Consider the following 10,986-nt stretch of genomic DNA (forward strand, 5'->3'; position numbering starts at 1 on the left):
GGACAAACAGGTGGAATCCCTGGACTGGTGTCCTGTTCAGTGTGTTCCAGCCTTTACCCCGTCTATAGGGACGAGTATACTGGATCAATTCAAAGGCAGAGCATCCAGCGCCAACTGTCATGCCCATTCCCCAGTTTAAATTAATCTCTCTTAAATTATTCTCTCTCCCTCCCTCTCTCTCTCTCTCACCCAGGTGACCTTTACCACCACCCAAACTCTCCAGCTTTAGCTGATTCTGCTGTTTTTGGGCTCAGGTTTTTCGTAATTAACCACCAGTTGACCTGACAGTGCCATAATGGTGAGATTAATTGCACAGTAAAAACAGACCCTCCCCCTGGTTTGTCTAATAAGGTGGGATTATTTACATTCACAGAGGGTCAGGTTCAGGTTCTAACCCAGCGTGATGAAGTAATGAAGGAGATATTAATGAAGTCGTTCTCTTTTAAAACACAGCCAAAAGGTTGTGGACTCCTGCTCATCTGACATTTCGATTGAAATGATGTTATTAATAGGGGTTTCACTCCTTTGCCACAGTAACAGCCTCTACTCTTCTAACAAGGCTTTAGACCTGATGATGGAATGAAGGAATTTATGGCTTTTAGCCACTGAAACTATACTGAGGTAAGGTACTGTGATTAGATATGGATCACTCCAGCTCATCCCAAAGATCTTGAATGGAGCACAAGTTCTCCGGAGAGTGCAGTTCCGTTCTTCCACAGACCAGAGCTGGCTGATTTGATACCCCTGCACATGTGATGTTAAAGAAACAATAAGCCATCTTCTCCAGTGATTATTACCTTTTAAATTCATTGGTAAATGTAAACGTAATTAGAAAATCACTTTTATTAACACTGCTTTTTTCTGCTGTAAGAATGACGGAGTGCTGCTTTAATTGCAGTGTTAACTGCACCAGTGCTTTGTATGAAAATACTGCGTATAATTTAGTAGCTTCCCTTGAGCTGAAATAAAGATGTAAACCAGAGAGCACGGGGTGATGTCACACCTCAAGAGCTTCTGAATAAAGATCCCTTGCAAATTGATGACAGCTCCAGCTATTCTTTCTCATCTCACACCAGCTTTGTAATGTTGATTCACCCCTGTTTGAGAATCAGGCATCTGTGTGAGGAAGATGAAAGCCGACATTTTTCTCTGTTAACCTGTTAACAAATGCAGCAGGACGGAATGAGAATATCCCGTCCTGTTGTCTCAATCACAACTGGAACATCAGATCTAAATGTCATTAACTCTGATGTTATTAAAGTGTCGGCTCCACTGAGATCTTACAGAAACGCCACTGTCAAGTCCACTGATGAATTGAGTTCTGTGGCCTTCAGATCTTTTCGTTTTCCAGTGCTTTGAGGTTTGTGATAAATGCATATGCATGAAGTTCAGGTTTGAGAGTCACGGTTACTTGATTACACTTGATTAGATTCTGTGGTTCTAATTTTTCTCAGTGAATTGGTGAAGATTATTTGGTGATATGAATGAGGATGAGGCATATTTTAAATTCTACTGCACTGAATATTTTTGGGGAGTATATACAATGCTGATGGAAATATAGAGCGATGGCTACTCGGTTCTGTTGGACCAGAATTAATAGAAAACCTTATATTTGTTGTTGATCAAATATTTCGAGCTGAGCATGTTCACCTTAACTTTCAATTGTTTTCAATGGGAGGTCTACTGTCTTACACTTGTACTTTAAATATGCAGCCATACTGCAACAAATGCAGCATTCGCGGTGGGTCCGGAGCCTACCCGGAAACCCTGGAGGGGGCGCCACTCCTTCACAGGGCGACACACACTCACACCAATGGACACTTTTGAGTTGCCAATCCACCTACCAACGTGTGTTTTTGGACCATGGGAGGAAACCGGAGCACCCGGAGGAAACCCACGCGGACACAGGGAGAACACACCAACTCCTTACAGACAGTCACCCGGAGCGGGACTTGAACCCACAACCTCCAGGTCCCTAGAGCTGTGTGACTGCGACACTACTTGCAGCGTCACTGCAGGCAGCCCATGTTGCTCCAAAATGTGCTCTGCATGTAAGTACCCCACCCAAATACCCCTTCTGACATATTCCATGTCCAAGAAATCCTCCTCTATTCCTGGTGATCCTTCGGCAAAAACATATTTTTTCTTGAATTTGTGGATGCAATGATAAACAGGCCCAGGCCTATTTGGAGATCTGGTCACTGAAGTATTTTTGGTTTTAATACAGTGCTGTCTGAGGAATTGAAGGTCACAGGCTTTCAGCTGGGAATTCAGTCTTGCCCTTTACAAACAGACTTTGTGGCCCTGAATGTTTTGATGATACTATGCCCTGTAAAAGGGGAATATATAAAGACATTTCAAAAATCCTTGCTTATTGCTTATTGGGGAAATACTGTTCACGCCTATCCTTGCTCAAAACCGACAGGACCATTCAGTTTCTGAACGAGTCAATGTCACTGACAAGGTACCATTTAAAATATTTTGGCTTTGTATTGTTTAATATACATTAGTTTGGATTTAGATATTATTGTTTTTGGTTTTATTAATATTTCAAAACGTTCTTGAAATTGTGGGTGACTTTATTGGATTTATAATTATGAACTTGTTATATTTTTAATAAACCTTTGAAATCTCCCAGGGCCAGTTTTCTGAACATGGATTAAAGGCTAAGCACCAGCGATATGAAAGTGTCAAACAAATAAATACAGTGGAATTTGAGTTCCTAACTTGTGTTTATTGATAGTCAGAAAACATGTTATTTCTTACTAATTGAAGGAATAAGGTTTAAAAGACCGTTGGTCCCCCCCCCCCCCCCAGCGGTGTTCGGAAACTCTAATAGGCGTCTTGCCTGTGACGTAGATGGTGGACAACACTCTAGAAGCTGCACTTAATTTAATGCAAAATGACGAAAAGATGTGTTGTTTTTGGCTGCAATCATTCAATGTACAGTGGGACATCTGTGAACAAATGGCCCAAAGATCCCAAAATATCCAGAAAATGGACTAAATTTGTCAACTTTAAACGGGCACTTTGGAAAGGACCATCCGCTCACTCCGTTATCTGTAGCTCATTTCACTGGCGCTATTCCAACAATATGGGCATGTAAGGACACCAACGAAAGGTGTTCAAGAGCCTCTGTAACATGGAGGTAAACAGGGTGAGGACACTCACTTCGCCTGTTTTAGTTGGTGTTAGTTAACGTTAGCTTGACTCGCTAAACTCGGTGGCTCAGATTATACTCGGCTACGTAGCTGCATTACGGAGGTTTATAGTGTCGGATGAATTCGAGTTCGACTTCGATCACATTTACAAGAATAACGGTACCTCTACATTTGAGTTTAGCTTATTGCTAGGCTATTGTCATGAATAATGTTGGTTATTTAGCTAGATACTGTCATAACAGTCAGTCATAACGGTGTTTTACCGCGGCGTTGTTCAGCTGTTGTCCACCAGTGACGTCACGGTCGCGTTCAAGAATTTCCGTAGCGAGCTCGGGTTTTTCCGTCATTTTCATAAAATTGTCAGTTTTAAAGCAAACTAAGCTGCTATTTTCATTTTAATTCATACTTATATCTGTCAGTAACTAAAATAATGTGAAATATTCATGGAGGTCCATTAAGTGGTGCTTAGCCTTTAATCTGTGTCTGAAAATCTGTTTTTAAAGCTATTGTTTTGATGACTACTGGATTACACTGTGATATAATAAAAACAGGTCTAGACAGTTTGATGTTAATGGTTCCCATCATTTCAAAGGCTTTTTTAAGGAAGCATAATTTTCCACCTATGTGTACCGCAGCTAGAGACTTGACTAATGTGAACTAATAAGGGCGGATGTGCCGTGACTGCACCCAGCAGAGTCACGTCAGATTTCTTCTCGTACGTAGCTTTGAAAAGGCTCTCCAAGATTCTGGATTGCATTATGTAAGGTACAATGGATGCTTATGTAACGCCGCCCTTGTTCAGTCTCCCACTATCCTCTACACATAGAAATAACAGGATAACACAAGAAAAGAGTGTTTTTCAAGGCCTTTCTTTTCAAAACAAGACAAGGAAGCATCCGCTATCCGTTTCACTCATGCAACAAACATCAAAACAGGTTTGTGTTGCATTTCCAACTCCAACAAATCACACAAATCAACAGGATAACGGGTAAAAATGTCACACGCTGTGAGTCACACGGGTTAAGGGTGGAAAAAGAAGTCATTTCTTTGGGGGAACATCGGCTCCATGTTTATTAATGCCTGCCTGCTATAAATACAGTATAGTTCCAGGCCAAAGACCTCGTCTCACAGCGCCATCTAGTGGTCAGGGTTTTCATGACATTACTCTGTGGATGCCTCCAGGTTTCCCATCTGTCTTAAGAAATGATAGAGAAGCAAATGGTCTGTCCTGCCTGGGGATAAGGGAATAGTACTTTAAATACCCCCTATCAGTAGACTGGATTTATACAGGTTATATTTACTGATACACTATTTACTCTACAGCTTTTGCTGTTGGGGGTTGTGGTGATTAATTTGTATTTTTGTTGCTGTTGTTTTTTCATTCATTCATTCATTTATTATCTGTAACCCTTATCCAGTTCAGGGTCGCGGTGGGTCCAGAGCCTACCTGGAATCATCATTCCCGCGCAAGGCGGGAATACACCCTGGAGGGGGCGCCAGTCCTTCACAGGGCAACACACACAAACACAGAAACATACACACACATTCACTCACACACACACACCTACGGACACTTTTGAGTCGCCAATCCACATACCAACGTGTGTTTTTGGACTGTGGGAGGAAACCGGAGCACCCGGAGGAAACCCACGCAGACACAGGGAGAACACACCACACTCCTCACAGTCACCCAAAGTGAGAATCAAACCCACAACTTCCAGGTCCCTGGAGCTGTGTGACTGTGACACTACCTGCTGCACCACTGTGCCGCCTTTGTTTTTGATTCTTTAATTCCTTAAATTAATTCACTGAAGACAATAATCTCATGTGATCATTTAACACTTATCATTTTGCAAATTGGGGCTTCCAAAGAGCATTATATTTTCCAGCACAGCTTAAAGATGCACCCAGGTAACATTCACTTGAATGTAAAGACCCAAGGTTTCCCAACAGAACATCACACTGGCCTCTGCCTGCCCTCTACCCACAGTTCATCCTGGCGTCATCACTCCCCAGGTAAGTGATGCATATGCACCCATCAGTTCAAATATTTTAAAAGACAAAGTCTTCCCGCCTTGCGCCCAGTGACTTCCGAGTAGGCTCTGGACCCACCGCGACCCTGAACTGGATAAGCGCTTACAGACAAGGAATGAATGATAATAAATGTTAGCTGCTATTCTGCTTTAGTGTTCATGATGAAAGTGTCTAGATTAATGCTCACTGCAGCCATTTTCTGAAAGCATAAACCCTAAAACCTGTTAACTAATCTTCCATTGTCATATTTTAGAGAAACAACACTCAGAAATTAATGGGGACATATCAGAACTCATTGCATTGTTGAGTCATTAATTTCTGCATGCATAATTATCAGAGCAGTGGATAATTTCGCACACACACTCACTCAGTCACTCAAACATTCAATCCACCTACCAACATGTTTTTTACCAACTGTGGGAGGAAACTGAAGCACCCAGGGAAACAAACAGAGAGAAAACACACCAAGCTTCACACAAACAAGAAAGACATCAAGTCCAGGACCCCAAAAATCTGGAGCTGTGTGGCACCACCTTCTGTTTTTATTTGATTTATATTATTTTTTTTATTATTATTTGGGTCTTTAGAAAAATCTCATGGTAAAATCTTCTTGTGGGTGGGAGGTGTGGGATGGACATGTGGCTCCAGGTCAAATCTCTGATGCTGTAGAAAAATGTGTCCAAGATTTGTTAAAGAAAAGATGCAAGAAGAGATTAAGCACAAGGTTGTTTGTGTGTGTGTGTGTGTGTGTGTGTTGGTGATGTACGGCCTACCTTATTTGTACAAAACATGGTCTTTGTTTTCCCGTAATGTGTTTGGAGTTGTTTGTTTCTCCATGTTCTGTGCTGTAGTACACTATTTTGCAGTAAGCCACATGGGTGGGGGCAACCTATGGATCTGGTCTATCAAGAATTACGAAGCAGATTTGATGGAATTTGCATGTTTTAGAATAAAATAAATATAATTAGGAATCGATTTCATAAATGTTGTTCACTGATTTTTGTGTAAATATCTGTGACTGAAAAAACAGGCTTCCTAATTATAAGTGCGGAAGAGTGGTTAATAATAATAATGTGGTTGTATTTGTTTTTAAGATTAAATTAAGTGTTTTGCTGTACACAGAAAGAGAGATGCACATTTTCAGGCAGTATTTTTCCCTGAGGAAGACGTGCGAGTTCATGTGACAGGAAGGTGTGGGGTTTTGTTGTATGCTAGCTATGCTAACAGCTAGCTATCAGCTATCAGCTTTGTCCAGGTAAACTGGTGTTTATGAACTCAACCAAAGTAAACAACCCATGGATCACTCTAAATTTCTCCATTTTATTTTACCAGTGCTACATTTTATACAGTTTTTGCATTCTGTTGTAGGGGTTTACTTCTGTTCTCAACATGATTCAAACAATGTTGACGACAAAAGTCGAGCTACACCGGAAATGTCGACGATGACAATTTTATTATCCAAGCTGGCAGCTGTTAATGTGCTTTTTGATTTTTTCGGAGATTTGTGTTTTCCCGATAGAGGTTATACATAAATAAGAAACCCAGTGCCCCTCCTCAGTAGTTGCCTTCTACTCCTCTGTCATTTTTCAAGCTTCTGCCACTGGGTGGCAGCATAAGTCACGTTTTCTAACCGCACTAGAACTGATCCTGATCCTAAAGTCCTCAGTGTCCTGATTTACCTTTGTCTACAGCTCTGGCCAGCTGTACTCAGTAGCCACAAGTAAGCAGACGTGTATATAGTACTGTGCAAAAGTCAGAGACCACACTTCTGTTATTTCCCAGACAGCAAACATATCTCGGTCCACTGGCTTAAAAAGTCAATACCACACTGACTGTAGGCCACTGTAGGTCCACCATCAGATCGCTCAGATTACTGCCCTGTGTACAAGCTCTAACTAGTTTTTAACCTCCTCAGACTGATTTTAAATTCACTTTTTCAGGAAAATAAATGAATACAAATATTATCAACAACTATGAGAGATACAATAATGTGTGGGCCTTTTATAAAACAATTATGTTGAAAATGTTAACATTGTGCTGAATTAAAATTATTTAATGTGCGTGTTCATGTGACAAAGGTGTGAGGTTTTGTTGTATGCTAGCTATGCTAACAGCTAGCCAGCAACAATCAGCTTTGTCCAGTTAAACTGGTGTTTATGAACTCAAGCGAAGTAAACAACCCATGGATTACTGTACATTTCTCCATTTTGTTTTACTAATGCTACATTTTATACAGTTTTCCATTCTTTTGTATAAATAATAAAACAATAATGTTGAAAATGTTAACATTGTGCTGAATTAAAATTATTTACTATTATAACTGACATGAGTAATGAAGGAAAAACTGGTACAACAAATATTTCCTCTGCATTCAGTGCATCCGTAACACACACACACACACACACACACACACCCTATGCACTTATCCTCAGCTCCCAGGAACAGTTGGGGTAAGGTACCTTGCACAATGGCACCTCAGGCCTGGATGTCGAGGCAGGACATGACTCTGGGCCCAGTCATCTAAAACATCTTAGTGTTAAGATCATCTCAACTGGGAGAGAGAGCGTTCAGTGTGAGGCTCACTCTGCCACTGTAGAATCTTCTTTGTTCTAAGAGACTTTTAGGAAACCCAGCCCTGCTTTTTATGCTCCACACCCCCAAGAGGTCATATTCCTTTAATAACATTTCTATTTATTATTTTATTTATTTTTAATAATTTCTTTTGATTGTTCTTTATTTGGGCAGCACGGTGGTGCAGTAGGTAGTGTCCCAGTCACACAGCTCCAGGAACCTGGAGGTTGTTGTTTCGAATCCCTCTCCGGGTGACTGTCTGTGAGGAGTTTGGTGTGTTCTCCCAGTGTTTGCGTGGGTTTCCTCCGGGTGGCTGTCTGTGAGGAGTTTGGTCCAAAAACCCATGGTCCAAAAACACATGTTGGTAGGTGGATTGGCGACTCAAAAAGTGTCCGTAGATGTGAGTGAGTGAATGTGTGTGTGTTGCCCTGTGAAGGACTGGCGCCCCCTCCAGGGTGTGTTCATGCATTGCGCTCAATGATTCCAGGTAGTCTCTGGACCCAACGACCCTGATCTGCATAAGCACTTACAGTTAATGAAAGGATGAATGTTCTTTTCTTAAGAAAGTGGGATTACATATACACTTTTATTTTTTTTTCATGACATTATCTCCAGAAAATGAAGGATTTATTACTTAATGACAGTTTTGTCTAGAGGTTACATGAGAGGGTGGGTTGTACATAGCTCTGTATGGAGCACCATTAGCAGGAGGGGACTGGAAAAACAAGAAGCACTGGTCTAATTTAAGTGAAGGTCTAAACCAAGCATATAAAGCTCAAATCTCAGTCATCCTCTTTTTGTGTGAACACTGCCTTTCCATTTTGCTGTTCATTAACTCTGTGACTTAGTAATAATAGGTAGAGTCTGGCTCAGGCTCTCCGGGTGCTCTTATAAGTCGATCAGTGAATCCATATAGGAGCCTGTATACCTGCCTCAAACATAGCAAAAGCAGCACCGATTCTGGATTTGTTTTTGTGCACAGTGTTTATATAGTATCTCCTTCCATTTCTCTCTACACAATAGGCTTTTGATCCTTTGGATGTGGAGAGGTATGATCAGAGAACTCCAAGGCCATTTTTATTTTTAATAAAAACACAGTGTTGCATGCAGTAGGCCGTCATCTCAGCATCTGCTTTCAATTAGAGTGTGTTATTGAGCCGTGTAATCCTGTTATGTATAGGTGTTCATATGCATTCAGCTCATTCTCACCAGAGGATATGATTTTATAGCTGTGTATCTCTTTAACTCCCCAGTTCCCCAGTAGAGACCAAAATAGAATGGCCTGAAAATGAAATTACTGTCTGTCTGCCCTGGTCAAATCCTGTAATGCTTTCAGATTACGAGCATTACCCAAGTATCTTCTGGCGTATATTTTCTGTGATTTGGCAGCTTAATCAGTGTTCGAGGTCACTGGCTTGCAGGAATGCAGGATTTTCAGCAATTAAACATCATTTTAAAGACCAAAATGCCACCCAGTGGAAAACATCAAAGCTGAAAGGTTCTTGGCATGTTTTGAATCCTGCAGCCCTTGAACTGAAATGCCTGTCTCTCACCCCTTGTCTGCCATTGACCTGTAATTTTATTTAGCATTTTAGCCCAAATGGCAGCAAACACAAGGTGCCCTTCCCTCCTTCATCTTCTGTTTCGGGACTCATGTATGAGTGTCAGCTCTAAGGTCAAAAGCCTGCTTTTTAGAAATAGATGCAATCTTCCTGTCGGCCAGTGTCTAATGACCACATTTTCTACCTGACAGAGGGACACGACTAGCCTGTAATAGGGAGAACAGAGCCTCTGTCTTTGCTACTCTGGGCTCAGCACTTCAGAAACTGCACTATGTACTGTGTGGAAGAGGGTAGGACTCCCCCACCCCCACCCCCTCCTCACTGATTTTAGGACAGTGCTATAAATTGAATTCAACTTTGCTGCTGTAGCGGAGCCCAGATACCAAACCTTACCTAGTGTTTCTTTAAGGGTCACACTTGCATTATTCTACATAATTTGTCAAATGGATGTAATAGAACTACACCGTACAAACGTAAATAAACAGACACTTATGATGCTTAATGCTGTTTTACACTCAGTTCTGCATACACAGCTTATCTCCACGGAAGATAAGCTTAGGTCAACATGCACAATGCCGAGTGTCAGCTAACGACATTGAAATGTTCTGTTGCTGTTTTGCAGTGTTTTATTCAGTCATCATCTATAACAGCTTCATCCTGGTGAGGGCTGCAGTGGGTCCAGATCCTACCTGGTATCATTGGGCGTAAGGCAGGAATGCAACCCAAATGGGAACCACACACTCACCCAGTCACTCACACACTTGCACCTGTGAACAAACTGTGCACCGCCAATCAACCTACCAACATGTGTTTATAGAGTGTGGGAGGAAACACTGTTTACAAAATATTTCTTATGTGACATATATGATCCACAGATGTTCACCCTCATTAATACTCTTCAACCTGAATCTTCACAGGGCGGCACGGTGGCGCAGCAGGTAGTGTCGCAGTCACACAGCTCCAGGGACCTGGAGGTTGTGGGTTCGATTCCCGCTCCGGGTGACTGTCTGTGAGGAGTGTGGTGTGTTCTCCCTGTGTCTGCGTGGGTTTCCTCCAGGTGACTGTCTGTAAGGAGTTAGGTGTGTTCTCCCTGTGTCTGCGTGGGTTTCCTCTGGGTGACTGTCTGTGAGGAGTTTGGTGTGTTCTCCCTGTGTCTGCGTAGGTTTCCTCCAGGTGACTGTCTGTAAGGAGTTAGGTGTGTTCTCCCTGTGTCTGCGTGGGTTTCCTCTGGGTGACTGTCTGTGAGGAGTTTGGTGTGTTCTCCCTGTGTGTGGGTTTCCTCCGGGTGCTCCAGGTTTCCTCCCACGGTTGGTAGGTGGACCCAAAAGTGTCCGTAGGTTTGAATGTGTTGCCCTGTGAAGGACTGGCGCCCCCTCCAGGGTGTGTTCCCGCATTGCGCCCAGTGATTCCAGGTAGGCTCTGGACCCACCGCGACCCTGAACTGGGTAAGCGCTTAGAGATAATGAATGAATCTTCATAGAAATATTCACCTAGTGCAAATCCTACCTGAAAGAGCAGAAGTTGTTCGTTTTATCAAACTCTTCATGAATGCTTATGATTTCAGAAGAAACCTTGGAAAAAATTTGCAGGAACAGAAAAGCAACTTACATACATTTATATAACCCAGCCTGTAGCTATTGTGTTGAGTGTACCAAGGC

The sequence above is a fragment of the Hoplias malabaricus genome, chromosome 10 (assembly GCF_029633855.1).
Source record: "Hoplias malabaricus isolate fHopMal1 chromosome 10, fHopMal1.hap1, whole genome shotgun sequence".
Lineage (NCBI taxonomy): Eukaryota > Metazoa > Chordata > Actinopteri > Characiformes > Erythrinidae > Hoplias > Hoplias malabaricus.